The sequence below is a fragment of the Miniopterus schreibersii genome (genome assembly GCF_964146895.1).
Source record: "Miniopterus schreibersii genome assembly, chromosome: 3".
Classification (NCBI taxonomy): domain Eukaryota; kingdom Metazoa; phylum Chordata; class Mammalia; order Chiroptera; family Miniopteridae; genus Miniopterus; species Miniopterus schreibersii.
The window spans coordinates 72,547,057-72,573,168 of record NC_138103.1 but is presented as its reverse complement, the minus strand read 5'-3'; the positions used below and the strand labels follow the sequence as shown (position 1 = coordinate 72,573,168).

General features: G+C 41.4%; 1 pseudogene across 1 annotated transcript; it reads right to left on the bottom strand.

Annotated features, from left to right (window-relative positions):
- Window positions 1-1,325: 1,325 nt before the first annotated feature.
- LOC308554932 (large ribosomal subunit protein uL11 pseudogene) lies at window positions 1,326-24,164 on the bottom strand (annotated as a pseudogene). The gene is made up of 2 exons: window positions 24,027-24,164; window positions 1,326-1,836 (listed from the first exon to the last, which is right to left on the bottom strand). The product of its transcript is annotated as a large ribosomal subunit protein uL11 pseudogene (transcript).
- Between the last annotated feature and the right edge of the window lie 1,948 nt (window positions 24,165-26,112).

Sequence of the window (26,112 nt, the reverse complement as noted above, 5' to 3'; positions counted from 1 at the left end):
GGATTTTGCAAAGCAAACTGTAAGAGAAAGCAGTCCCGCCTCAGTTGGCATGCGCTGTATTTGTGCCTGCCTCTCCCTCCCTCTGCTCCGGATTAAATGTTCCCCTTGTCCCCAAACAAAATGGAAATATGATCTCATGTTTGTTTATCGTGTTGACTTTGTATTTCCTAGGTCAATAGGGTGTAAGTTTTGATTTACTGACTCGACTTGTTCCCACAGAAACTCTTTGGGGAGGTTGCTGTAAGCATATCCAAGTGCAGCTGAATCTCTTAGGTAGACACAGTATAAAAATAGAGTGGTGCTTGGAGATGCTGAAGTGGCATCATTGAGCAGCGCATCTCTCGACTCCAGGTGCAAGCCCAGGCTTGCCAAATAATTAAACTAGTTATCAATGCTATTCTTAAATCTTTGATCTTGGGACTTTTCCAGTAAGAAGGAAGGGGGATACATTCCAATTCCCATACAAAATAAAAAATTCAGATCACATTATATACTTAGTCAAAGAAAAAATGTATCTCAACCAGTGTCTGTGTATCTATGTTTATTTCTTTTCTCTCATTGTCATTTCTCTCTAATAAATAGTAAAACAGATACTTCAAAGGACAAAACAGGCTACCTAAATAAGATATATCAAGATGAAGAGACTCATAATAGCCACTACAGTTTTCCATGATAAAGGAAAGTTTTCAGTATAGAAAATAGGACACGTTTATGAAACTGAAGAGTTTCAAATACATAGAAAATACATGAGAAAAAAATTTCACTTCTGAAACCAGCAATACAGTTTCCTTTCACAGCCATCCGATGGGCAGCAATCTGACTATCTATTAAGGTTGAAGATGAATACAGCCAGTAAGTCCACACTAAGGGAGGCACCACCAGGCGCACACTTCTGCATGTACTGGATAGCTACTAGAATGTTCACAGAAGTTTTGTCTGGAGTAGTAAAACAGTGAAGGAAAACAAAAGTGCTTAATGCATTGGGGTATATTTAAGTAATGGGCTGTATTGCAATTAGGTTGGGTGAACTCAAGCTACATGTGTCAATACAGGTACCACTCGAGCAATGCTGAGCAGAAATTGCCATTGCAGAAAGATACATTCAGGTTACCATTTATGTAAGTGTGTGTGTATTCAAAATGATGCTATGTGTCTTGGATCTATACAATTATTAAAAGTATAAAAATACCCACAGGAAAATGGATACCATACTCAGGACTGTGGTGAGGGCGACTGGAGATGCGATCCGGGAGAGATACTCAGGGGTCTTCAACTATAGCTGCAATCTTTTTTTGGTTGTGAAATAATATTTTCCTTTGTGGCTCCTAACTAGCCGGGCCTCCCACTGCACCACTGTTGATGTCATAAGGGTGGCGGCCATCAACATTGCAGCCCACAGCCTGGGCAGTCCCCAGGATCTCTCTCTGGTTCCAAAGGGTTCTCTAGCTAAAGATCAGTGCCGTATCTGTCAGGCAGTGTTGACAATCTCATCAAAAGTGGTATTTCCACTGTGGTTAATGTTTTTCTGCTTCTTTCTGTCTCGTGGTGGTTCTTTAAGGGCCTTGATGATCAGGGCAGAGGCAGAAGGCACTACCTCAGTCTGGGCCTGTCTGTCCTGAGTGGTCAGTTTCACTGTAATCCTCAGACCCTTCCAATCACTGGTTGCTTTGGGGATGTCATCACCAATCTTTTGGAGACAGACCCAGGGAGCCGATATTGAGGACCAGAGCAGCCCTGGCACCGACTTCCCCACCAGTGCACCTTCAGGTATATGACTTTGATCTCATTGGGGTCAAACTTTGGTGGCGTGGCGGGGACTGCTGGTGTCGGATGAACCTAGGTTCAGGAGGACCCAAGAAAGTTGCACCTAAGCCTCCACAAGTCAAAAGCAGTGTTAAGATTTTCTAAAGCTTGGTTTTCGTTGCTTGAAATATTTTATAATTTAAAAAAAGAATAATACTGTATTTCTAAGGAATTTGTTGGAATGTGGCTTTCAAAGCAAATTTTTACCAGTCCATCTAATTTCAATCTTACAAAACCCAGTCAGAGGGAATTCCCGCATGCAAACTTTTTGTTTAAGAATGTCCCCTGGGTGTCCCCATGAAAGCCAAAAATGAGCATCCTAATCTAATGAAAACCTGAATCAGTTGTGATTGTTCTATGAAAAGTCTGAGATTTAGGGGCCTGGAGTCCCACTAGCTTGGCCTGAGAGATGCTCTTGCCTCAGGGCTTAACCTCGATGGGTGGGGTTAGACTCCTGGCTGCTCCCTCCCAGGCTGTGGTACTCAACCGTTATCATCATCTTTTTCTTCCTTCCTAACAAAGTCCAGATTTTCACCAAGTACCTTGAGTCATCCAAGGGTAATTCCATGCCCCTTGCTAATAATTGATTTAGGAAGGGGCATAGGAATTAATCTGGGCCAGTGATAAGTGGGGAGAAGTTTGCTAAGGCCTCTGAGGACAGCTTGGTTTTCTAGTTCTCCAGATAAAGCTACAGAAAGAAATGGTCTCCTCCTCTGGTGTTCTTGTGTACAGCTGTGAGGCCCAGAGCTGCGTCAGGCTGAAGATGAAGCCAGCGCCGGTGGGACAGAGCCAGGAGAGTGACAGAGAGGTAGAGTCACTGCAGCTAGGTTATGTCAACCCCGAAGACCTCTGGGCGTCTAGTAAGTGAGCCAATGTTTCTATATCGTTTCTTTGAAGTTATATTTATTGATTTTAGAAAGAGGATGGGAGAGAGAGACATTGATTTGTTGTTACACTTACTTATGTGCTGTTGCTTCTTGTATGTGCCCTGACCGAAGATTGAACCCACAACCTTTGGTATATCAGGATGACACTCCAACCAACTGAGCCACCTGGCCAGGGCTATTTCTGTATTGTTTGAATCAGTTAGAGTGGGGCTTTTGTAACTTGTGGCCAAAGACATTCTCACTGAAGCACACATGTGATCCAGCTTCCTCAGCTGTGAACGGAGGGATGAAAGCCTGCCCTGCCTTTTGACTTCACCCGGTGGCTTTGGAGATCCGCATGAGCCAGTGTGTGTGAGCATGCTTTGTAAACTATAAATTGTTACTCAAGGGTAAGCAGGTACCATTATTAATAATTTTGCTATGGAGTTTGAAGTACAAATTTTAGTTCATCGTATATTTTATGTATGTCTTTTTTTGTATCCTCGCTGCAGGACATTTTTTCCATTTTTTTTTCAGAGAGTGGAAAGGGGAGAGAGAGAGAGATCGATGTGAGAGAGACACACAGATTGGTTGCCTCCGGTTCTCGTGCGGGACGGGGCCAGGGATCGAGCCTGCAATCGAGGTGCGTGCCCTTGTCTGGAATCCAACCCGGGGCCCTTCGGGCCTTGAGTCGACGCTCTAACCACTGAGCCAAACTGGCCAGGGCAAATTATGTATGTCTAAGAATGTATAGTTATTTAACCCATTTACTTTATAGCAATACTTCCAGAAACCTTATGAGAGTTTATAAGTCTTGGAATCATATAAAGCAGTTACATATTTATCGTGTCAGTTGAGAATATCCTCAGCAATGCGTCTTTGCATATGAGTACGGGACCAAGGCATTTCAAATAGCCGTGTATGTTAAAGGTGTTAAAACGCATTGGTCTGTAAAATATGGTGTCCTTACTTGACTGTGTGACCTTTGGCATAACCTGTCTGTGTCTCAGTATCTGCAGTACCTGTAAGGACCAAGGGAGAAAATACATGTCAAATACTTAGAGCAGAGCCTGCCACATAGTCACAAGCAAATAATAGCAGCCAAGACTTATTTAGCAATTACTATGTTCTAAGCCCTTCCCATTCATCAACTCACACAGCAGAACTGTATTGTTGAGTTTTAATTTTAATTTTTAAAATAGCTTTATTCTCTTAGGGAAAATATTCCATTCTTATTATTTAAATAATCCAAACGATACAGAAAAGTAAAAAAATGAAAGTCACCTCAAATTACATCTTATTACCTGGATGCTGGGTGAGCAACCAGACATTTCTCTGTTTACTGTGGCATGTGCACATACAGACACATATATATACACAGACAAGCATGTGTACGTATGTATGTATGGTATATATGTGTATATTATATGCATGCATATATGTACATATCTATTTTTAGGGCAAAAAATGGCATTATTTCCTAAACTATATAGTTGATTGCACTTCCTAAGGGATAAGAGAAGTAAGACTTTATCATATTATTTGGCATATTGCTTGTGAGTACAGTCCAGTCAGGAGGCAGATACCTAAATATGTCTTTTTATAAGTAGGCTCATACTTTTTTTTACTAGTCTTAATTTTTAAGTTATAGCACATTATCATTATTTTTTTCATCATAAGTACTTATTTCTACCTAATATGTCTCTTCTTAATTTGTTTATTTTCCCTACAATAGTCATATACTTTTTTTGCTATTAAAGATTTTTGATTGTGGTAAAAAAAACACCTTCTAACATAAAATTTACCATCTTAACCATTTTTAAGTGTCCAGTTCAGTAAAGTATATTTGCACTGTTGTGCAGCAGTTTTCCAGAACTTTTTCATCTTGTAAAACTGAAACTCTCTGCCCTGTGCCCATTCAACAGCAATTTCCTCTTTTCTCCTCTCTCCCATCCCTGATACCATTTTACTTTCTGTTTCTATGAATTTGCAGCATCTTACATTTTTTAACTCAACTTTTATTTCCCAGCACCTAGTCTAGCCATGCCCCCAAATATTTAAGTAAATGAGTAAATCTGTATTGGCACTATACAGAAACAAAGAAGGAAACAAAAAGAGGTCATAGCCTTACTTGTACTACAAAATCAATAACCTCTCAATAGATAAAATTTATTGAAATTTACTATATAGACACTTTAATTCTGAACTTGGCCCCCACAGTCACTTCCCAGCACAGCAGCCAGACTGATCCTTTTAAACACGTCGAGTGACGCCACACCTTTGCTCAAAACCCTGCAAGGGCTCCCTGTCATACTAAGATTAAAAGTCAGTTTTTGTAGTGGCTATAAGGCCTTATCCTACCTGGACCTCTTTACTCCTCTGTTCTTTTTCCACCTTGTCCCTTTACCAACCCCAGTGCATTCTCTGCAGTTTTTCAAACATCCCAGCCACACTCACCACCGGGCCATTGCACTTGCTGTTTCCCCCTGGCGCTGTCTTACCCTGCTCCCCATATGGCGCGCGCCCGCTCTCCAGCAGATGTCTGCGTAAGCGCCACCTTGCCAGTGATGTGACCCCTGACTACCCTGCTGAAAAGGGCCCCATGTGCCCCATGCCCACCCTGGTTCTGCCCGTCACTTCCCCTTTTTTTGTCCAGTTATCACCATGTGACCCAACATGTATTTCCTCATATATTGTTTGCTTTCTGTTTCCCTCTACATGATGGTAGCTATTTTTGTCTGTCTTATTTTTGTCTGTCTTACTCACTACTACATCCCAGCACCCAGAACTATGCCTGACGTGTAGTAGTTGCTCAATAAGTTGATTAAAGATTAATAAATTAATGAAAAGTGTCAGAAAGCAGGTCAGTGGTTGCCGTGGGCTGGTGAGTGGAGGGAATTGACTGGGACGGGTACAAGGAACATGTTCTATATCGATTATGTGTATGATGACACAGGTGTATAAATTTGTTAAAACTCATTGACATATACATTTAAGAAGGTGCCTTATACTGTATGTGCATCGTAACGATAAAGGGAATTTTTTCAAACTAACAATTTGCTTAAGGTCTCAGCATTTGCAAAGCAGTAGTATAATTCAAACCCAGGGGTGTGTGATTCCAGAGTCTCATCTTGTTATGAGGCACGTCACCTCCCCTAACCTCTGCCCTCGCTGGGTTCCGCACGGCACCCCTGAGCTCTTCGCAGAGAATCCGGCAACTGCTGAATGACCTGGTCCGACTGAGCAGAGGCTGCAGCCCCTCCTGCCCCAGCAGCGGCCCAGGCGTGTCGTCACCTGGACCTCCCCGACGTCAGTGCTCCACCCCAGCCCGTCCCGCCCCAAGCACGCTGTCCCACCGGGGCACTGAGAGAAACAGCAGAGGGGACGCGGGACCCGGAGCTCCCCGCCAGCTACTCCCACCCCTGAGGAGAGGGTCCCGGAAAACCACAGAAACGTACCCTGAGGCTGAAGAGAGGGGTGCATGTTCCTTTTGAGGCCGTTCGCCCAGGTGGTTGAAAATGCTGAGAGAGTGGCACAGACTGGGGTCACAACAGCTGTGGCCTCCACTAGCTCAGTCCCTGATAAAGATAAGAACTGGGTAAGAGCCAGGCTGTTTCTGAAAACCTGAGGGCTGTGACCGCTTCTTACCAAGCGCAACTGTTTCAGGTGGGCTGACAGCTGGCACGCCTGGAGGAAACGTCTGCAGGTCAGCACCCCACGATCCCCCCACGTCCCTCCGGTGCCTGTCTGCTCTGCAGAAATAAGGGCCCCATATAAATAACCTAATTGGATGGAGGGCAGTGGAGGGGATAACCTCAGTTCCTATTATTTGGATTAATGTCACTTACACCTCCCATGGTCGGCCAGGCCACGGGTGAGATAAATGAACTGACATATATATGAGTCTGTAGATATTTTTCTGACAAGTCGGGTCTGTCTTAGTCGTGATAGAAATAGATACCACTATACAGAAAACGAATTTGGTTTTGGTGGGGGTTTTTTTACTGTGGTAAAATAAAGCATAAACATAAACTTTACCATTTTAACCATTTTTAAGTGTACAGTTCAGTGGTGTTAAGGACATTCGCATTGCTGTGCACCCATCACCGCTATAGCCATTAAACAGCACCTCTCATTTCACACCCCCACCCCTGGCAGCCAGCATTCTGCTTTCTGTCTCTATGAAGTTGACCTCGCTGTACAGCTCATGGGAGTGGAATCACACAGTATTGGTCTTTTTGTGCCTGGCTTATTTTACTTAGCGTAATGTCCTCAAAGTTCATCCATGTTGTCGCATGTATCAGAATTTCCTTCCCTTTTAAGACTGAATTATATATATATCTCACACCTTGTTTATCCATTCATTTTGTCAGTGACCATTTGGGTGGTTTCTACCTTTTGGCTGTTGTGATTAATACTGCTATGCATGCTCAAGTCCCTGCTTTCAGTTCTTGCGGGTATGTACCTGGAAGTGGAATTGTTAGATCATGTAGTAATTCTATGTTTGATTTTTTGAGGAACTACCGTATTGTTTCCCACAGTGGCACGCCCACCATCAATGTGCAATGGTTCCAATTTCTTCATATTTTTGCCAACACTTATTTTGTATGGGATTTTTTAATAATAGCCATCCTAACGGGCGTGTAGTGGTATCTCATTATAGGTTTAATTTGCATTTCTCTGATGATTAGTGATGTTGAATGTCTTTTTATGTGCTTACCATTCATTTACATATCTTCTTTGGAGAAATGTATATTCAAGTTCTTTGTCCTTTTAAAAGAACACACAGAATGCTCCACGAATTCTCGTGTTATCCTTGGGCAGGGGCCATGCTAATCTTCTGTGTATCATTCCAATTCTAGTATACGTGCTGCCGAACTGAGCACTCTGTCCATTTTTTAATTGGGTTATTTGTGTTTTTGTTGTTGAGTTGTGGTTCTTTATATATTCTGGATACTAACCCCTTATTACATACATGATTTACAAATATTTTCCCCTGAAACAATTGTGTTTAAAGTGGTATGTTTTAATTTTTCAAGCCAGAATACATATATTTCATGACTTAAGTGATACATGCTTATGGTATAGTTTCAAAAAACATTTAAAAAATAAAAAGCTAAAAATCACTTGAAACTGCACAACCCATGGGTAACAACATTATTTTGCTATACATCCTTCCAGGCTTTTTCCTATGCATGTAGAAAACTTTCTACAACCCAAACTGTACATGCTATTTTATAACCTTTCCTTAGCAATAAACACAAGTACAGTTGTCCCTCCTTATCTGAAGTTTTCACTTCTGTAGATTCAACCAACTGTGGATCAAAAATATTTGAGGGGAAAAAAAAAGTTACGCCTTGCAGACCTGTACCAAGTAGTTAGGCCTATGATGGTTTCATCTGCCTTGAACATGTACAGACTTTTTTCTTGTCAGTATTTCCAAAATATAACAGCTATTTACATGACATTTACATTATATTAGACATTATAAGTAATCTGGAAATGTCGAAGTATATGGTAAGTTATATGCAAATACTACACCATTTTTGATATAGGGGACTTGAGCATCCAAGGATTTTGGGTCTGCAGGAGATCCTGGAACCAATCCCCTGGATACTGAGGGACCATTGTATATATGGTTGTTCTAATTCACCACAAAATACGCCACTGAATAGATACACCATACTGCCTGAGGGGAGAGGGACTCGGGGACTGGGTGAAAAAGGTGAAGGGATTAAGAAGTACAAATTGGTAGTTACAAAATAGTCACAGGAATGTAAAATACAGCATAGGGAATATAGTTAATAATATTGTAGTAATTATGTATGGTGCCAGGTGGGTACTTGAAAAATCAGGGATCACTTTGTAAAATATATAGTTGTCTCACCACTATGCTGTACCCCTGAAACTAATATAAAATAATACTGAATGCCAGCTGTAATTGAAAAATAAAAATAAAATAAAAAAGTAAACAAGGGAGCTAAGTGGACTGGGGAGAGGGGCAGTTGGGAAGACCACTTAGAAGGGCCATAGAAATAAACTAAGCTAACTCTAGTTTTTTTCATTTTTAGAACCCAGGCTCTGATTAACTTAAAGGGCAGTGATCCAGTTTGAAAAATAAAATTTAACTAGTTAAAGTGTAAAAAAAAAGTACAGATATACAATAATGTATTTAATCAGTCCACTCGCGATATAAGATTTAGGTGGTTTCCAACTCGCCCTCATTGTAAGCAATGCTTTATGGAGGCCCTTTATGTATGTCCTTACGTATTTGTCCAATTCGTTTACTGGAATTAATTCCCAGAAGTTGAATTTCTGGGCCAAAGGATATGCATATTTAAATTGTTGATATCCTCTGTATTGCCAGCTTATCTTCCAGAAAGGCTGGGCCAATTCATACACTGGCTGCGTGTGAGAGTGCCCACTGTCCCGCCCCCCTGCCAAGTTGGCATCCTTTCAACAGTGGTAAAAATAGGCTCTTGTCTGCTTTTCTCCCATGAATCCTGCCAAAGTGCATGATGTGAAACTAAATGAGAGGAATATAAAGTTGACAGATGGGAGGTATTTTGGTCACTGTAATGTTTTATCTAAAGCACACCATTTTCCCCTCAGAGCAAATGTGATAAGGCCATTTCACTTCTTACTACAAGTTCTAGGGAGTAATTTCCTAAATGGCTTAATTCCTTAGAGAGAGAATGTCTCTGAGGATGTAGAAATTATTCAAACCAAATGTGCATTGGGTTGATAGCGGATATACTTTTTTTTTTTTACATTACAGTATCCATCTTTTCTTTTAAAGATGCAAAGTGTTTTACTCTATAGTTTCCAAAGTGTCCTAGCGCAGCCGTTTCTGAGTGTACTCACTTATGTGGCTGAAGTTCTCAGAGGAATTTTTTCCCCAACCTTGTTTTATGTTCTTTACATTTTTAAATTGAGGTATAATTTACATTCAGCGTGAATAAGTTTTTTCTCTTTAAAATTTGATTGCAAATAAGTGCAACTTTAAAAGATAATCCTTTAACAACAAATTAGAAGTAATTTCAAACATACTCTCTTTGCAAAACACAAAGAGGAAAGAATAAGTTTTAAATTCAACTGTTTCACTCCCTGGGTATATGATCCCAAGCACATAATTTAACAAAATACGCTTCTGTTTTCTCATCTGGTAACCTAGAAAAATGAAATCTGCTCTGCTTTTCCATAGAGATGCTGGAAAAATAGGGATATCCCAGTACTATAGTGAATTGAATTACACAGTTTTTAAAAATGTGTATTTAGTCAAATATATCTGATCTACTTGTATTTGATTTTGAATTTTTTGTGCCCAAGAGGGTAATTTTTTTTTCAAATGAGAATATATGTCAGGTGTGTGCTTTACAGTGCAAAATTACCCTCTTGTTTTGGCATTAATATCAATTAAAAGCATTTGAAACTGTTTAGCTTCAGTGATAGTATTAATGAACCGTACATGACAAGAAACTAGAAAATAGTTAAGATAATTATGAAATGTGAACTGTACATTAATAACCCCTTTTATTTTCCCCCTTCAGCCACCTAATAAATTGAGTCTGTCAAATTATAATAAATGTGGTACTTCCAATGTTAGCAAAATTATATTTTAAAAAACACATACCAATAAAATTGTTTTGAGAAAAGAGAAAGATTACTCCAAATCCAGGTATCCTTTTTAAAAATTTTTTTTATCTTTATTGTCAAAAATATTACAGATGTCCCCTTTTTACCCCCATTGATCCCCTCCACCCTGCATCTACCCTATCCCCAGCCCTTCCCCATACCAATGCCTGTGTCCATGGGTTATGCTTATAAACATATAAATTCTTTGATTAATCTCTCCCCACCACTTCCCCCTCCCCACCTTCCCTCTGAGATCCCTCAGTCTGTTCCATGCTTCTATGTCTCTGGATCCATTTTGTTCATCAGTTTATTTCGTTCATTGCATTCCACATATAAGTGAGATCATGTGGTACTTGTTTTTCTCTGGCTGGCTTATTTCACTTAGTATAATACTTTCTAGTTCCCTCCATGTTGTCCCAACGGATAAGAGATCCTTCTTTTTTACGGCTGCATAGTATTCCACAGTGTAAATGTCCCACAGCTTTTTTATCCATTCGTCTACTGATGGGCACTTGTGCTGTTTCCAGATCTTAGCTGTTATAAATTGTGCTGCTATGAACATAGAGGTGCAGAAGTTCTTTGTAATTGGTATTTGGGGTTCCTTAGGATATATTCCTAGAAGTGGCGTCACTGGGTCAAATGGCAGGTTATTTTTAATCTTTTGAGGAACCTCCATACTGCTTTCCACAGTGGCTGCACCAGGCTGCATTCCCACCAGCAGTGCACGAGGCTCCCCTTTTCTCCACACCCTTGTCGGCACTTGTTGTCTGTTGATTTGGTGATGGAGCCATTCTGACAGGTGTGAAGTGATACCTCACTGTGGTTTAATTTGCATCTCTGATGATTAGTGATGTTGAGCATTTTTTCATATGTCTCTTGGCCATCTGAATGTCCTCTTTGGAGAATTATCTATTTAGGTCCTTTGCCCATTTTTTAGTTGGATTGTCTGTCTTCCTTTTGTTAAGTTGTATGAGTTCCTTATATATTTTGGATATTAACCCTTTATCAGATGTGTCATTGGCAAATATGTTCTCCCATACAGTGGGCCCCCTTTTTGTTTTGTTGATGGTTTCTTTTGCTGTGCAGAAGCTTTTTATTTTGATGCAGTCCCATTTGTTTATTTTCTCCCTTGTTTCTCTTGCCCTAGGAGATGTATCAGCAAACACATTGCTACGAGAGATGTCTGAGACTTTGCTGCCTATGTTTTCCTGTAGGATTTTTATTGTTTCATGTCTTACATTTAAGTCTTTTATCCATTTCGAGTTTATTTTGGTGTATGGAGTAAGTTGGTGGTCTAGTTTCACTTTTTTGCATGTACCTGTCCAATTTTCCCAGCACCATTTATTAAAGAGACTGTCTTTACTCCATTGTATGTTCTTGCCTGCTTTATCAAATATTAACTGACCATAATGGCGTGGGTCTATTTCTGGGTTCTCTGTTCTGTTCCACTGATCTATATGTATGTTCTTGTGTCAGTACCAGGCTGTTCAGATTACAGTGGCTTTGTAGTATAACTTGATATCTGGTATTGTGATCCCTCCAACTTTGTTCTTCTTTGTAAAGATTACCATGGCTATTCAGGGTCTTTTTTGGTTCCATATAAATTTTTGAAGTGTTTGTTCTAGATCTGTGAAATATGCTGTTGGTATTTTAATAGGGATTGCATTGAATTTATAGATTGCTTTAGGTAATATGGACATTTTAATGATGTTAATTCTTCCAATCTGTGAACGTGGTATATCTTTCCATTGGTTTATATCTTCCTCTATTTCTTTTTTCAGTGTCCTGTAGTTTTCTGAGTATAGGTCTTTTACATCTTTGGTTAAGTTTATTCCTAGGCATCTTATTTTTTAGTTACAATGGTAAATGGGATTTTTTTTAGTTTCTCTTTCTGAGAATTCATTACTGGTATATAAAAATGCCATTGTTTTCTGGGTATTAATTTTGTATCCTGCTACCTTGCTGAATTCATTTATTAAATCTAGTAGTTTCTTGGTGGAGTCTTTAGGGTTTTCTATGTACAATATCATGTCATCTGCAAATAATGACAGTTTCGTTTCCTCTTTTCCAATGTGGATGCCTTTTATGTTTTCTTCTTGTCTGATTGCTGTGGCTAGGACTTCCAGCACTGTGTTGAATAAGAATTATTCCAAGAACAAAACTGAAAGATGTCTCAGTTTTTCCTATTCTTTACCAGTCTGCACTAATGCAGTGATTTTTCAACATTTTCATCTCATGGCACATAAAAATTAGTAAGCTGTAAAGTTCTGTGGCATGCCAAAAAATGTATTATATTTTTTGCTGATCTGACCAAAAAAAGGTATAATTTTCATTGATTTACAAAATTTTTTTGATTTACAAAAAATAATAGTAATTACCTACCCTTTTTTCTTCAAAGTGACTTTTTTTAAAAATCCAGTGCCTATACTTGTATATAAAAGGATTTCTGGTACCAAGAATTAACCAATCAGATGCAACCTTATTATGCGTTGTTACCAATAAGATGCAACTCTATTATATGACCTATACATTTATGGTTCAAGACAGAGCATTCACACCAGACGGCTATTGTTGTGTTGGCTGTTGTCATTTTTTTATTTGACAATCTAAGAGAAAAGAGGTCAGTGCCCCTTACTTAAATAGTCAGGTATTGGATGTTTTTTAAATTGCAGCCTACAGGTTGAAAATCGCTGTTCTAATGCATTTTTTGTTTTTGTTTTTTAACAGACCAGTTAGGAGTAAATGCTTATACCCTCAAACCTGTCCACTCCCTAGAAGGACAGTGGGGCAGGGGGTAGCTCAGCCGCTTTCCCCGGGTCGCTCTCTTCTTGCGAAAAAGCCCCTTCTGTGGTGATATTGAAAGAAGGAACTGCTAATGTGTTACTCGGCCCTTCTTTCCTTCCGAGGGGCCTGTCCTTAAGAACTTACCTTGTGGTGAGCTTATGAGTGGGCCCTATCCTGCAAGAGGGACTGAAGTTTGAAGGAATTTTTTTTAATCCAGTGAAGTATTAGTAAGCCATTTTGATGAGTGATCTGTCACATTCTCCAACCAACTTTATTAGTAGTGAAACTGACTGCCCTGGCTGGGTGGCTCAGTTGTCTAGAGCATGGTCCCATACACCAAAAGATTTCAAATCCTGACCAGGGCACATCTAAGTATACAATTTAGTTTTAATTATATTCATATTGTTGTGCAAATGATCTCCAGGACTTTTTCTTCTCGCAAAACTGAAGCTCTCTACCCATTAATCAACAACTGCTTATTTGACCCTTCCTTCAGCCCCTGGGCTTACTGGCAAGGTGATGAGACCTTGGTTCATGTCTTCTGAAGGAAAGAGTTAAATCAAGAGACAAAGTGCAGCCAAGCAAGCAATAATTTATTGGCCACAGCAAAAACACACTTAGGCCCTAACTGATTTGGCTCAGTGGTTAGAGCGTTGGCCCTCGAACTGTAAGGTCCCAGGTTCGATTCGGGCCGAGGGCATGTACCTCGGTTGCAGGCTCGATCCCCAGCCCTGGTCAGGGCACATGAGAGAGGCAGCCAATCCATGTGTCTCTCTCACATTGGTGTCTCTCTCTCTCTCTCTCTCTCTCTGAAAAAGCAATGGAAAAAATATCCTCGGATCACGATTAAAAACAGTACCACACACTCAGCACGGTGAAACGGAAGGGCATAGAGGAAGCAACAGGAGAGATCGCTGGGCTGCTGTGGCTCACTGGGAAGTCAGAAAAAAGGGAGCCATGGGGACAGGTTCAGGGGGTTAGCCCAGGACAAGCTGCCACTGCCCATTGTTCCCCTGGTTGCAGGTCTCAAGGGGTCCTTTAGAGTTTAGGGGATACATGCCTGTAGGGAAAGGAGATGGGGAAAGGAATGGTATAGGCGTGCACCCCTGGAGAAGAGCTGCACTAGGTCCTTTGTCCTAAGAGTCTTTTTTTTTTTTAAATATACCTTTATTTCAGAGAGAGGAAGGGAAAGGGAGAGAAAGAAATGGAAACATCAGTGACGCGAGAGTCATCATTGATCGGCTGCCCCCTGTACGCCCCCAACTAGGGATGGAGCCTGCAACCCGGTCATGTGCCCTGACCGGGAATCGAACCACGGTCTGGTTGATGCTCAACCACTGAACCACACCTGGCTGGGCTGTCCTAAGAGTCTTTATCTCTCTCTTGCAGGTGGGAGTCTTAGGGGTGGGTCTCAACAGAATATTCTTCATCTTTCCATGTGTGCTCAGGGTCTTGGTCTCCACTGATCAGTCGACTCCAGGCCAGAGGGTCATTAGTCAATGCAGCTGGTCCTGAGGCAGCTATGGGGTCACTTGTCTGGTTTTGCTGCTTTTCTGGGCCTGGAGCTGAAATCCAACTGAGGCCTAGATGTTATCTTTAGGGAGGAAAGATGCTATCTTTAGGGTCAGGGGTTCTAAACCACATGACCAGCGATATGCTAGGGCGAGGTACTTATTTTCCCAGTTTTGCCCCTAGGTAGGCACCCAGGGCTTTCCTCCCTGGTGACCTCCGGTACCTGTTCCATGCTTCTTGCTCTGCTTGTATCTTTCTAACTGCCTATAACACTGGCAGCTACCACTGTACTTTATGTTTCTGTGAATCTGATTACCGTAATAGTTCAGATAAGTGCAATCATACAATACTTGTCTTTTTATGATTGGCTTATTTCACTTAGCAAATATCCTCAATTTTTACCCATACTGTGGCATGTGCCAAAATTTCCTTTAAGGATGAATAATATTCAAATATACGTATATACCACATTTTGTTATCCATTCATCCATCAATGAAACTCACATTTTGCGCTTTGATCTTCCTGATTTTGGCTTCTATTTCTACTTCTCAATTGATTCCAAACTGAGAATGGGAAGGAGGGGTACAATTAATTTTCATCCCCTTAGAACCCGTCAGTCTGGATAGCAGAGGATTGTGGGAGACATCTATTGTTCTGTCTGGCCAACGTCAAATATAAAACAAATCTAGACTGAGGCAAGGAGAGATTTTATTACGCTGCAGTGAGGAGTGAGGACTGTTGCAATAAGGAGACCAAACCATAAACTGCAGGCGTCTCAAAGGTCAGGCCGAGAAGGAGAATACAAGGTGGGAAGAGCCAGGCACAGCCTACAGACTGGCATGAGTGGGCAGAGTTAGCAAGTTAAGCAGGGACTGTTTACCCTGAGGTCAGCTGATTCGAAGAAGGGCTGGTTAAGGAGGGGTGGTTCCTGCTCTAAAATAGGTGTACCTCGATTTATTGCACCTCTCTCTATTGCACTTCACAGCTGTTGCCCCCCCCCCCCCCCCCCCAGATTGAAGGCAACACCCTCCACCAGCACAAAGGTTACGGCTCGCTTTATTGACCTTACTACTGTGGTCCTGAAGCGAACCTGCAATATCTCACAATATCTCAGAGGTTCGCCTATAATCAAACGTAGGCCAAGTTCCAGGACCAAGTGTGGGGGGAAGAAGAAAAATTTGACTGAAGTTTAACCAAGTTAGAGGGCATTTTGTTCAGCTTGGTCAGTGGAACAAACAATTCAGCTACTTATTTAGAAGATAAAGAATGGAAATTTAGAGTTTGTGTCTGGTTGTCATAAGCCAACAAGCGGTCACCATGAGTTTTATCTCAGTCACATGGGTAAGGTTCTTTGCTGTGAGCCATTTCCTGGAACACAAAGGGTGAGGGGATGTGTGAATTGGGGGAGGGGGAAGGGGGTAATTCAGTAGCACAGGGATCAGGAGAATCCACTTCACTTGGTTTGGGTGAGTTTGACCTTACCTCCCTCCTTATATGGATGGTATGTGGGCCAGGCCTTGCCCATGCCCTCCCAACTAAAACACCTTATTCTCTGTTTACTGTTAATGATCCAGCAAAGGGTACATGACCCAAGCAGGACCAGTTTGTCTGCTGAGATTTGATCACAACGATGTTGGAAGAGAGAGCCCTGACATCATGTAAGCCCCTGGCTTAGTTTCACCTCTAGGCTTCTCAGTTAGATGAGCCAATAAACCCCCTTTTGTTTGACTAAATTGTTGTTCCCCCTCCCCCAAATAACTGTGTTGTAGCCCCCAAAGCCTTGGCTGCCTTGGAATGGTTGATGGGCCCTGATACCTCTGATTTCATCTTACCTATGAAAGATTCCAAGTGTCCTGTTTTAATCCCAAGAATGGGCATGTTGACTAGAAATTCAGGCTATATTTCAGCTTGAGTAATTCCGTCTGCCCACCCTGAAAATTTATACTGCAAGGATATTCCTTATTCTCACCTCCTTCATCAGACTTCTAAGCGTCCTCAGATCTCCTTGATTATTTTTTGCTATTCAAAGGCAAGTCCTGAATTTGGGGGGAAAAAATTTTGTTTCCCAATTTCAATCTTATTTATTTTTATTTATTTATTTATTTTTAATTTTGAGAGTATGTTTATTAAAGCTGGGGACAGAGAAATAAGGAAGGGCCTAGGACAGAAGAAGCAATAGGAGAGAGCCTAGGCCAGGCTGCTCTGGCTCACTAGAAATAAACGTCACAGTGATAGAAGTGAGCTAATGTGGGGCTGCTATAAGCTCACTGGAGTCAGAGAAAAGGGAGCCTTGGGGACAGGTTCAGAAGGTTAGCCTGAGATGAGCTGCCACTACCTGTTGCTGCCCTGGTTGCAAGTCTCCTAGGGTCCCTTAGAGTTTAGGAGGTGCACGCCTGTGGGGGGAGGGAAAGGGGCGGGACTGCTCCCAGGAGAAAGAGCATGCACTGGGTCCTTCGTTTTGAGGGTTTTAAGGGCTGGGAGTTTAGGGTAGTTCTTAGGAAAGGATCTCAATAGAATATTCATCAGCTTTTCCAGATGTGTCCTTTCAGGGTTATAGTTTCCACTGATTGATCAGCACCAGTCATTGCAGCTTCTCCTGGCATAGTCCACCTGATTTTGCTGCTTTTCTAGGCCTTGGAGTTGAAATACAACTGAGGCCTAGATGTTATCTCTGGTGAGGAAAGGTCAGGGGTTTCTAAACCACATGGTCAGTGAAATGAAAGGTCGGGTATCTAAACTGCATGGGAGGAAAGGCCACTCTGGGGGCAAGGTCCAGAGCCAGTTTGGCCCATGGGTAGGCAATGGGGGCTTTACACCCTGGTGACCCTCTGTATCTGGCTGTAAACTGCTTGGCTAGTTTGTTCAACTATCTGTCTCAGTTTCCTCATTCTACTTGCCAAAAATTTTTCCCAGCTGCTTACTATCCTGCCTCAGCTAAACAGCACCAGAATGTTACCAGCAATTGGACCTCAGTTCAGCAACCTCAGGATTTGAGTTTTGGCTAAGAAAGAATTCAGAGCCAAGATTCAAATACAAGCAAAGGTTTATTTAGCCCTGGAGGATGTGGCTCAGTTGGTTGAGCGTAGTCCCATGCACTGAGAGGTTGCAGGTTTGATTCCCAGTGGGGGCACATGGCTCCAACCCCCAGCAGGGCATGTGCATGAGGCAACCAATTGATGTTTCTCTCATCCAGGTTTCTCTCTCCCTCTCCCCTCTATCTAAAAAATCAATAAAAACATTTTATATATATATATATATAAACTTTTTTAATAAGTTTATGTAGAAAGTCACAGAGGTGGAAGAAGTGAGCCAGCTGGGCTGCATGGGCTCAGAAAGAAAGTTACAGAGGCAAAAGAGGGACCCTTGCAACTTCGGAGAAAGAAAGCAAGGGTACACATGCCTGGGGGAAGGAGATGGGGAAAGGCTCGGGAGTGCTTCAGAGAGAGCTTGCACTGGAGAAAGAAGGGGGCAAAAAAAGGCAGAGCTGTGCTCAAGAGTCTCCCCAATTCCAATTTAAGAAAGAAATCCTAGTTTGTTTGTCTTTTAAATGAGCTGCAGTACCATAGATATTAAATTGGTTTTCAAGTTCCATTTGGTAAGTTATATGGGCAATGGCTTAACCTAAGGAACAGAAGGACTCGTTTCTGCAACTATTCAGGGAGCATGCATGAGGCATCACAGAGGAAGTACAGTGTGACATTAATATGAATCATGAAGCTTTTGTTTGCAGTAGACATTTTTACTTAATAAGCAGATTGCTCTGATAAATAAGGAAAGTTGTAAATTGGAACATGAAAAGGATTTAAAATTTTTTAATTATGAAGGAATAAATAAGAAGTGGCAGCTAATCTTCATAAGTAAATGTGAAAAAAAACAGTTAATTCAACAAATATTTCTGGAGTGTCTGTAAAGTGCCAGGCACTGGGATACAGCAGTGAACATCACAGAAGCTCTGCCGTCTTGGAGCTTCTGGAGGGAAAATGTGCCTATAAAATAAAAATGACAAATGTCCAATAAAAACCTTGTTTGGGCCTGGCTGGCGTGGCTCAGCTGTTGAGCATCGACCTAGGATCCAGGAGATGGAGGTTAGATTCCTGGTCAGGGCACATGCCCGGGTTGCGGGCTCAATCCCCAGTGGGGGGCGTGTAGGAGGCAGCTGATCAATGACTCATCATTGATGTTTCTATCTCTCTCTCCCTCTCCCTTCTTCTCTCTGAAATCAATAAAGATATATTTAAAAAAACAACAAAAAAAGCCCACCCTTGTCTGGATCCCAGGAGAGCCTCTGGCCTGCTCTTGTTTTGCTGTTTGCTGCCTATTAAAAATTATACCGAAATGCTACAGCAGTCATCCCTTGAGTGATTTTCTTGGTTTCTTCCTCCTTAAAATTTTATTTTCCAAATCTTCTATAATGAGGCTCTATTACTTCTTAATTTAAAAGAAAAAACTTATTAAGAGGGGGAAAAACCTGACAAATTAGATGTTCAATAATTAAAACTTGCTAGTGGGGAGGGCTGACCCAAACACCTCCTGCTGACCACCTCTCCTGAATTGGGTCCTTTTAAGAAGCAGCACATGTTGCTTTCACTTCGGGTGGCTCTCCCCCCTCCCTTCTTTTGTTCTTGAGCTCATCTGATATATTCTAAAGCAGCTTATTTTACAGTTTCACACACCTTTTTAAATTCACTTGTAAATATTCTGGACGCCTTGTCTTCTGTCCTTTCTCTTGCCTCCCTGGTTTTTCTGTTTTGCCTGCAGCGATCACCATTGTTCTACCTCTCTATGGACCAGATAAACCTTATTTACTCAATATTGCCCTTGTCACTTCCATGTCTGGCTGCCACTTTTCCACAAACTGAACTCTCTCCCCATTACCATGATGTCTCCTGATAAAATGTCAGTCTAAGTTCCATTTTATTCACTTACATCTCTAAAAGTTGTTTAATAAATTTGTAAAGGAACCATTTTGCCCCTGGGCTGAAGCACAGTTTCAGCAGTTTTGAAGCCTTAGGGTCATGATAGAAAATTCTGCTTTTGTTTTAGAATTGATTTAATCAGAATTTTGTTTTTACAATAGTTGCTTCAAATGTTTTCTTTAAAGAAATCTTTAGTATTTTTCCTATTGCTCTTTTTTTTTCTTTAATTGACTCTTAGAAGTCGCATTGACTTTTCCATGTAAGGGGAGAAATCACAACATATGGGTGAAATTTTTTTAAATTATTTTATTTACTTTTTTCAAATTGGTAATATATACTTGTCATGCTTTTTAAAATTTTTAAAAATCTTATCAACATATATACAGTGAAGTATACTAATCTCCAGTGTGAAGCTCAATTATTTTTTACTTAAGTATATATCCATTACATGTGTATATTTTACATAGGAATATACTCATTTAACCACCACCTACATCAAGGTACAGAACACTCCTAACCAAGAAGTGTCCCTTCCCAGGCAGCATCCTCCCCCGCCAACCTCCCAGCCCTCCATGCCCTCACCCTTGCCTGACTTAATCACTATTCTGACTTCTAGCACCATTGATTCATTTTGCCTATTTTGAACTTGAAAGAAATAGAATCATCTGGTATTTACTCTTTTGTGTTGGATTCTTTAGCTCAACACTATGTTCCTAAGAGGTGTATCAGGTTTGGGTTTTTTTAATGCTATGTGGTACGCCATTAAAGAAATATACTTCAGTTTATTTGTTCATTATCTTGTTGATGGACATTTGGATTGTTTTTGTTACCGGCGAGACAGTGAGACCTCGGTTATTGTCTTCTTGAAGGAAAGATTTCAATCAAGAGACAAAGTGCAGCAAAGCCAGCAAGAACTTATTGGCTGCAGCAAACACTCTCTTAGGACAGTGAAACAAGGAAGGGCATAGAAGATGCAACAGGAGCGACTAGGCTGGGCTGCTGTGGCTCACTGGGAAGTCAGAGAAAAGGGGGGCGTGGGGACAGGTTCAGGGGGTGAGCCCAGTACAAGCTGCCGCAGCCCATTGCTCCCCTGGTTGCGAGTCTCGTGGGGTCCCCTCCAAGGGAAGAAGGGGGAAGGAGATGGCCAGGGGTATCCTCCCCTGGTGGGAAGCACTCACTGGGCCCTTTGTCCTGAGAGTCTTTCTCTCTCTCTTAGAGATGGGAATCTTAGGGGAGGTCTCGGGAGGGTCTCAATAGAATATTCACCAGTTTTCCAGATGTGCTCTTTCAGGGCCTTGGTCTCCACAGATTGTTCAGTGCCAGGGCAGGGGTCATTAGTCAATGTAGCTGGTCCTGAGGCAGCCATGGTGCCACTTGTATGGTTTTGCTGCTTTTCTGGGCCTGGAACTGAAATGTAACTGAGGCCTAGGTGTTATCTTTAGGGAGGAAAAGGTCAAGGAGCTAAAGCCTCAGGACCAGCGATATGAAATGCCAGGGGGTCCAAACCACATGACCAGCGATTTGCTAGGGGAAGACAGGTTACCCTGGAGACAAGGTTCTTGTTTTCCCAGTGTTGCCCCCTTCCTAGGCACCTGGGGCTTTCCACCCTGGTGAGTTTCTGTACCTGGCCCATCGCCCCAGCTCTTCTCTGCTCTGTTCAGTTTTTGTCTATTATGAGAAAAGCTACTACGAATATTCTTGTACGTGTTTTTTGCTGAACAAATGGTCTCATATTTCCCTTGATTCTATGCCAAGGGGTGGAATTGCTGGGCTGCAGAGCAGACACAGCTTTAGCTCTAGTCAAATTGTTGATATGTTTACAAGGCTCAGAATCCCAAAGGCACAAAAAAGTGTAGAGTGAAAGTCTCTCTTCCAACCTTACATCACGGTTCCACAGTTCTCTTCCGAAGGCCACAGTTACTGCCAGTTTCTTGTGTATTCCCCCAGAAACACTGCATACAAAAAGCGTATCTATGAATGGCCTCCTGCTGTACACCGAAGCTACAGCGCAATGCAAACTCTTTTTGTCAACAACTGTGACTTAACCCGGATGGAAGGGTCAAGGTATTCAAGATAGAGGCAATAATCTCTGCCAAGTGGACTGTAAAACTGCAGTTGGGTAACTCAGATAGCTGGATGTGATGGAGTGAAGCCGGTGAGTGTGCAGGAGCTAGTGAGAGATGATGCAAAGGTGAGGCCAGAGGCCAGATCCTGAAAGGCTTTGAATGCTGTACTGAGAAGTTTGGATGTTATCCTGAAGGAAACAAGGAGCCGTGGAATGGTGTTGGGTTGGGGTGGAGGTGAGGTGGGGAGTGGCAGGATTGAGTCTGATTTTAAAGATCACCATGGAGGATTAAAGGGGGGAGGAAGACTGGTGGCTGAGAAACTATTGTCCAAACAGCAGCTGGCGTTGTAGCAACGTGAACCTGGTGAAGGAAAATACATGAGGACTTGACTGTTACATGTCAAGAATGAGGCATGGTTGAGAGATACGGGTGTATCGAGGATATAACTGTTTTTTAAAGGGGGAGGTAAGGGATTCGGTTCTGACATAATCAATGCCAATTCCAGGTTTCTTGAGGTAATGAAAGTCCAGATTGATCTAGGTAATTAAAGTTGATCTGGATGATTCCTGGACCTCCAGAAGGTTCCTAAACCTTCCTAATTCCTAAACCTTCCCTGTTCACTGATTTCCTGCGAGTTAGCTGTTTTCCCAGGAGCCCCGGTGCACTGGCCCTGACCCAGCCACACCTTCACACAGGCTGTCTTAGGAAAATCAGGCCCCAGGATAGGCAGAATATTGTCTAGTTTTAGTCTCATATCTTTTCCTCCCAGCAGAATAAAGGAGGAGATTAATGACAAAAATGGAGACAGCAAGGTAGAGGTGGTGAGAGAGTGGAAAGGGGGTTGAATAATTTGAAGCAGAGATGGTTGATCTTTGGATGATTAGGTTTTTTAGAAAATTATGAAGCAAGAGCTTATTTGTTTTTGAAATATAACTTTACTCCAAAAGTAGGGAAATAAGGAAATGAGGGGAGATTATTTGTAATCAAGTCACTTCAATGCAACCGCTGTAAGCATTATGAAATACTATACCCCCTCCCATTTCTTTCCTAGCCCCCTTTTCACATAAATCATACTGCAGTCATCAATAGAATAAAATATATAGTGGTATCCTAGTGGCATAAGAAATTTTTTTATTTCACTTAAATTTTTAATTTATTGATTTGAGAGAGAGAGAAAAACATCGATTTGTCATTTGACTTATTTATGCATTCATTGGTTGCTTCTTGTATGTGCCCTGATTGAGTATTGAACCTGCGACCTTGGTGTATCAGGATGATGCTCTAACCAACTGAGCTATTGCGCTAGGGTCTTATGATAATTTTTTTAATGGCCTTAAAGGAACATTGACTATAAAGTAAATTCATTGTCCTCTTTGTGTGTGCCATGTTCCATTGAGTCAGCTCCAACTCCTGGCACCCCTGTGAAAGAGTGATGTCCGCAGTGTCCTGTCCTCAACGGCCCTGCTCGGCTCCTGTGGACTCGCGCCTATAGCTCTTTTATGGAGTCGGTCCATCTCATGCTGGGTCTTCCTCTTCCTGTTGCCTTCTATTTTTCCTCGCAGTGTGGTCTCCTTCAAAGAACCCTGCTTTCTTATGATGTGCTCAAAATAGGATAACTTCAGTTTTGTCATTTTTGCCTCCAGTGATATTCCAGGGTTAATTTGCTCTAGGACTCGCTTGTTTACCTTTCTAGCAGTATCTGTAGAGCTCTCCTCCAACACCATACTTCAAATAAATCATTTCTTTTCCTATCAGCCTTCTTCACTGTCCAACTTTCACACTCATTCATGGTAATTGGGAACACAAGAGTATAGATAATCGTAGCCTTCGTCTCTAAAGACACATCTTTACTCTCAGTGATCTTTCCTAATTCTTCCATTGCTTAGAAGTCCTAGTCTTCTCTTGATTTTTTGGCTGCAGTCTCCATTTGAATCAGAGACTGAACCAAGGTAAGCAGATCTTTAACAATTTCAATGTCTTCATTGTGTATTTCTTCTATAGTCATGATTTCCGTCTTTTTATTTTTGTCTTCTTGATATTCAAATGCAGTTCTGCTTTGGCACTTTCTTCTTTCAGTTTCATCAGAAGTCATTTCAAATCATTGCTACTTTCTGCCAGTAATACAGTGTCATCTGCATATCTTAAATTATTTATATTTCTTCCACCAAGTTTTACTCTTCCTTCCTTTGAGTCTAGCCCACTTTTTCATATATGTTCTGTGTACAGATAAGAAGATAAAATGCACTCTTGTCTGACACCTTTTCTTATAGGAAGCCATTGTCTCTCCCGTATTCTGTCTGACCCTGGGTTTCTGTCCACAATACAGGTTGCACCTCAGGACAATTAAGTGCTGAGGCATGCCCATCTCTTTCAGAGTAACCCATAGCTTTTCATGGTCCAGACAGCCAAAGGCTTTACTGTAGTCTATAAAACATAGACTCACCTTCTGAAATGCTTTGGAGCACTCCAGTACCCAGCGAATGCTCACAATTAGATGTTGAGTGCCTCTTCCTTTTCTGAATCCAGCTGTAACATCTGGCATTTCATGCTCTATATAACGTAGAAGCCTTTGTTGCGTCATCTTGAGCATCACTTTACTTGCGTGGGAAATTAGAGCAATTGTCCTGTAGTTACTGCACTCCTTGGTATCTCCTTTCTTAAAGGTTGAAGTATATATTGAATGTTTCCAGTCTGTGGGCCATTGTTTTGTTTTCCATATTTGTTGACATGTTCTTGTTAATATTTTGACAGATTGGGTCTCTGTGGCTTGAAATAATTCTATTGGTATCCCAGCTACCCCTGGTGATTTATTTCTCCCCAGTACTTTCAGGGCAGCATTCATTTTGCTTTCTAGAATTACAGGTCCTCCTCATAGGAATCCTCTTCGAAGGTATCTACCATCCATGTGTCTCTTCTGTATATATTTTTAGCACACTGTCTCCCCCTTCCCTTTATTTTCTCTTGGTCAGATATTGTGCTTCCTTTTGGGCCAATCAACATTCCCAGTCTAGGTTTGGAATCCTCTTTTCTTTCTTGAATCTTCGGGTAGAGATCCCTTGTTTTCCACTTTTTGCTGTGTCCTTTTACCTCCTTACATGGATTCTCGTAGTAGTTCTCTTTATCTCTGTGTGATCTTCTTGAAAACTGGGTTCAGTACCACAATCTGCTTCTACTCCTGCTTTTGTCACCTTTAGCTTTTGCCTCTCACCTCTCTTTAACAGTTTTTGAGTGTTTCTCTTGTCATCCATTTCAGTTTTTCTTTTCTTTTTACTCCTGGCGTTGCCTTTTCATTCTTCCCCAATAATATTTCTAGTTTCGTCCACAGTTCTGGCTTTTGGTCAATTAAATTTAATAGTGCAAATCTGTCTTTTATGTGGACTGTAAATTCATCAGGAATGTTATTTATATTATATTTTGCCACTTTGGTTCCTTCAGTGCTCTTCTTCAGCTTTATTCTAATGTTTGATGTTAACAATTTGTGGTCAGTACCACAATCTGCTTCTCCTCTTGTTTGGGCGGAGAGAATATAGCTTCTCCATCTCCTGCTGTCAATTATACAGTCAATTTGATTTGTATATTGGCCATCTGGTGATGTCCATGTGTACAGTCCTCTCCTTACCCTGGTATAAATTGTTATTTTCTTTAAGGAAATCAAAGGAAACGTGGGCATGTGATCCAGGTACTTAATATATAAACAGGAAGTAGCACAGACCCTGAGACAGTCTGGCTTATTAGCACTGAAATGGAAACTTCAACTATTTTTTAAATTAGTAAGAACTTTTTTCTTACTTACATAGGTTATGTGGCATGTAAGTATGAAAAGGGCACTGGGCTCAGAATATAGTCCTAGCTTTGGCATTAACGGCGTGGTCTTGGATTTATTTTAACCTCTGTATTAGAATAATTCAGATTCTGCCTCGTACCTGTCACTGAACACTTTAATGTGACCTGGTCTGTCACATGCCTGGTCTGTGCCCACCCCTGGAACTGGGGGTGAGATCAGCCCTCTCCAAACCCAAAGATCATGATTCAGGGAGGAGTCCCAAAGAAAATTCCATGGGGCTGGGCTGTTACCAGAAGGGGAAATGGACTCTGGGCAGGCAGAAACATTAGGTGTCCATCATATCCAGCTGTGATCTTAGTTTCTTCATCTGTAAAATGACAGGGTTTGTATAACACTTTCTGTTCCTTAGTCTGTTTAAGTCAGTCCTCACATGACTGGAAAATACAGTATTGCCTGAGTTAAAGTATGAGGAAAACTGTGTTGTTCTCTTCGAGTTCTGGTTTGTGATATCCATTCCTTGTGACGGTAGGGCAGTCTCATGAGTTCAGACCAAGAGTTTTGAAGCAGGTTCCTGAGTGACTTTCCTGTTTTTGTGAGTTGTCTGTGTATACTTCCTGTAGAGAGACTTAGCTTATAAATAGCAACATACGCCTTGAGACAACATACTTCTGTGACCCCATCACTGTTTTTATCTTTGGAAAGGCTATGATGTGTTGCTGGGTGGTAAGAATAGTTACTCTTCAGT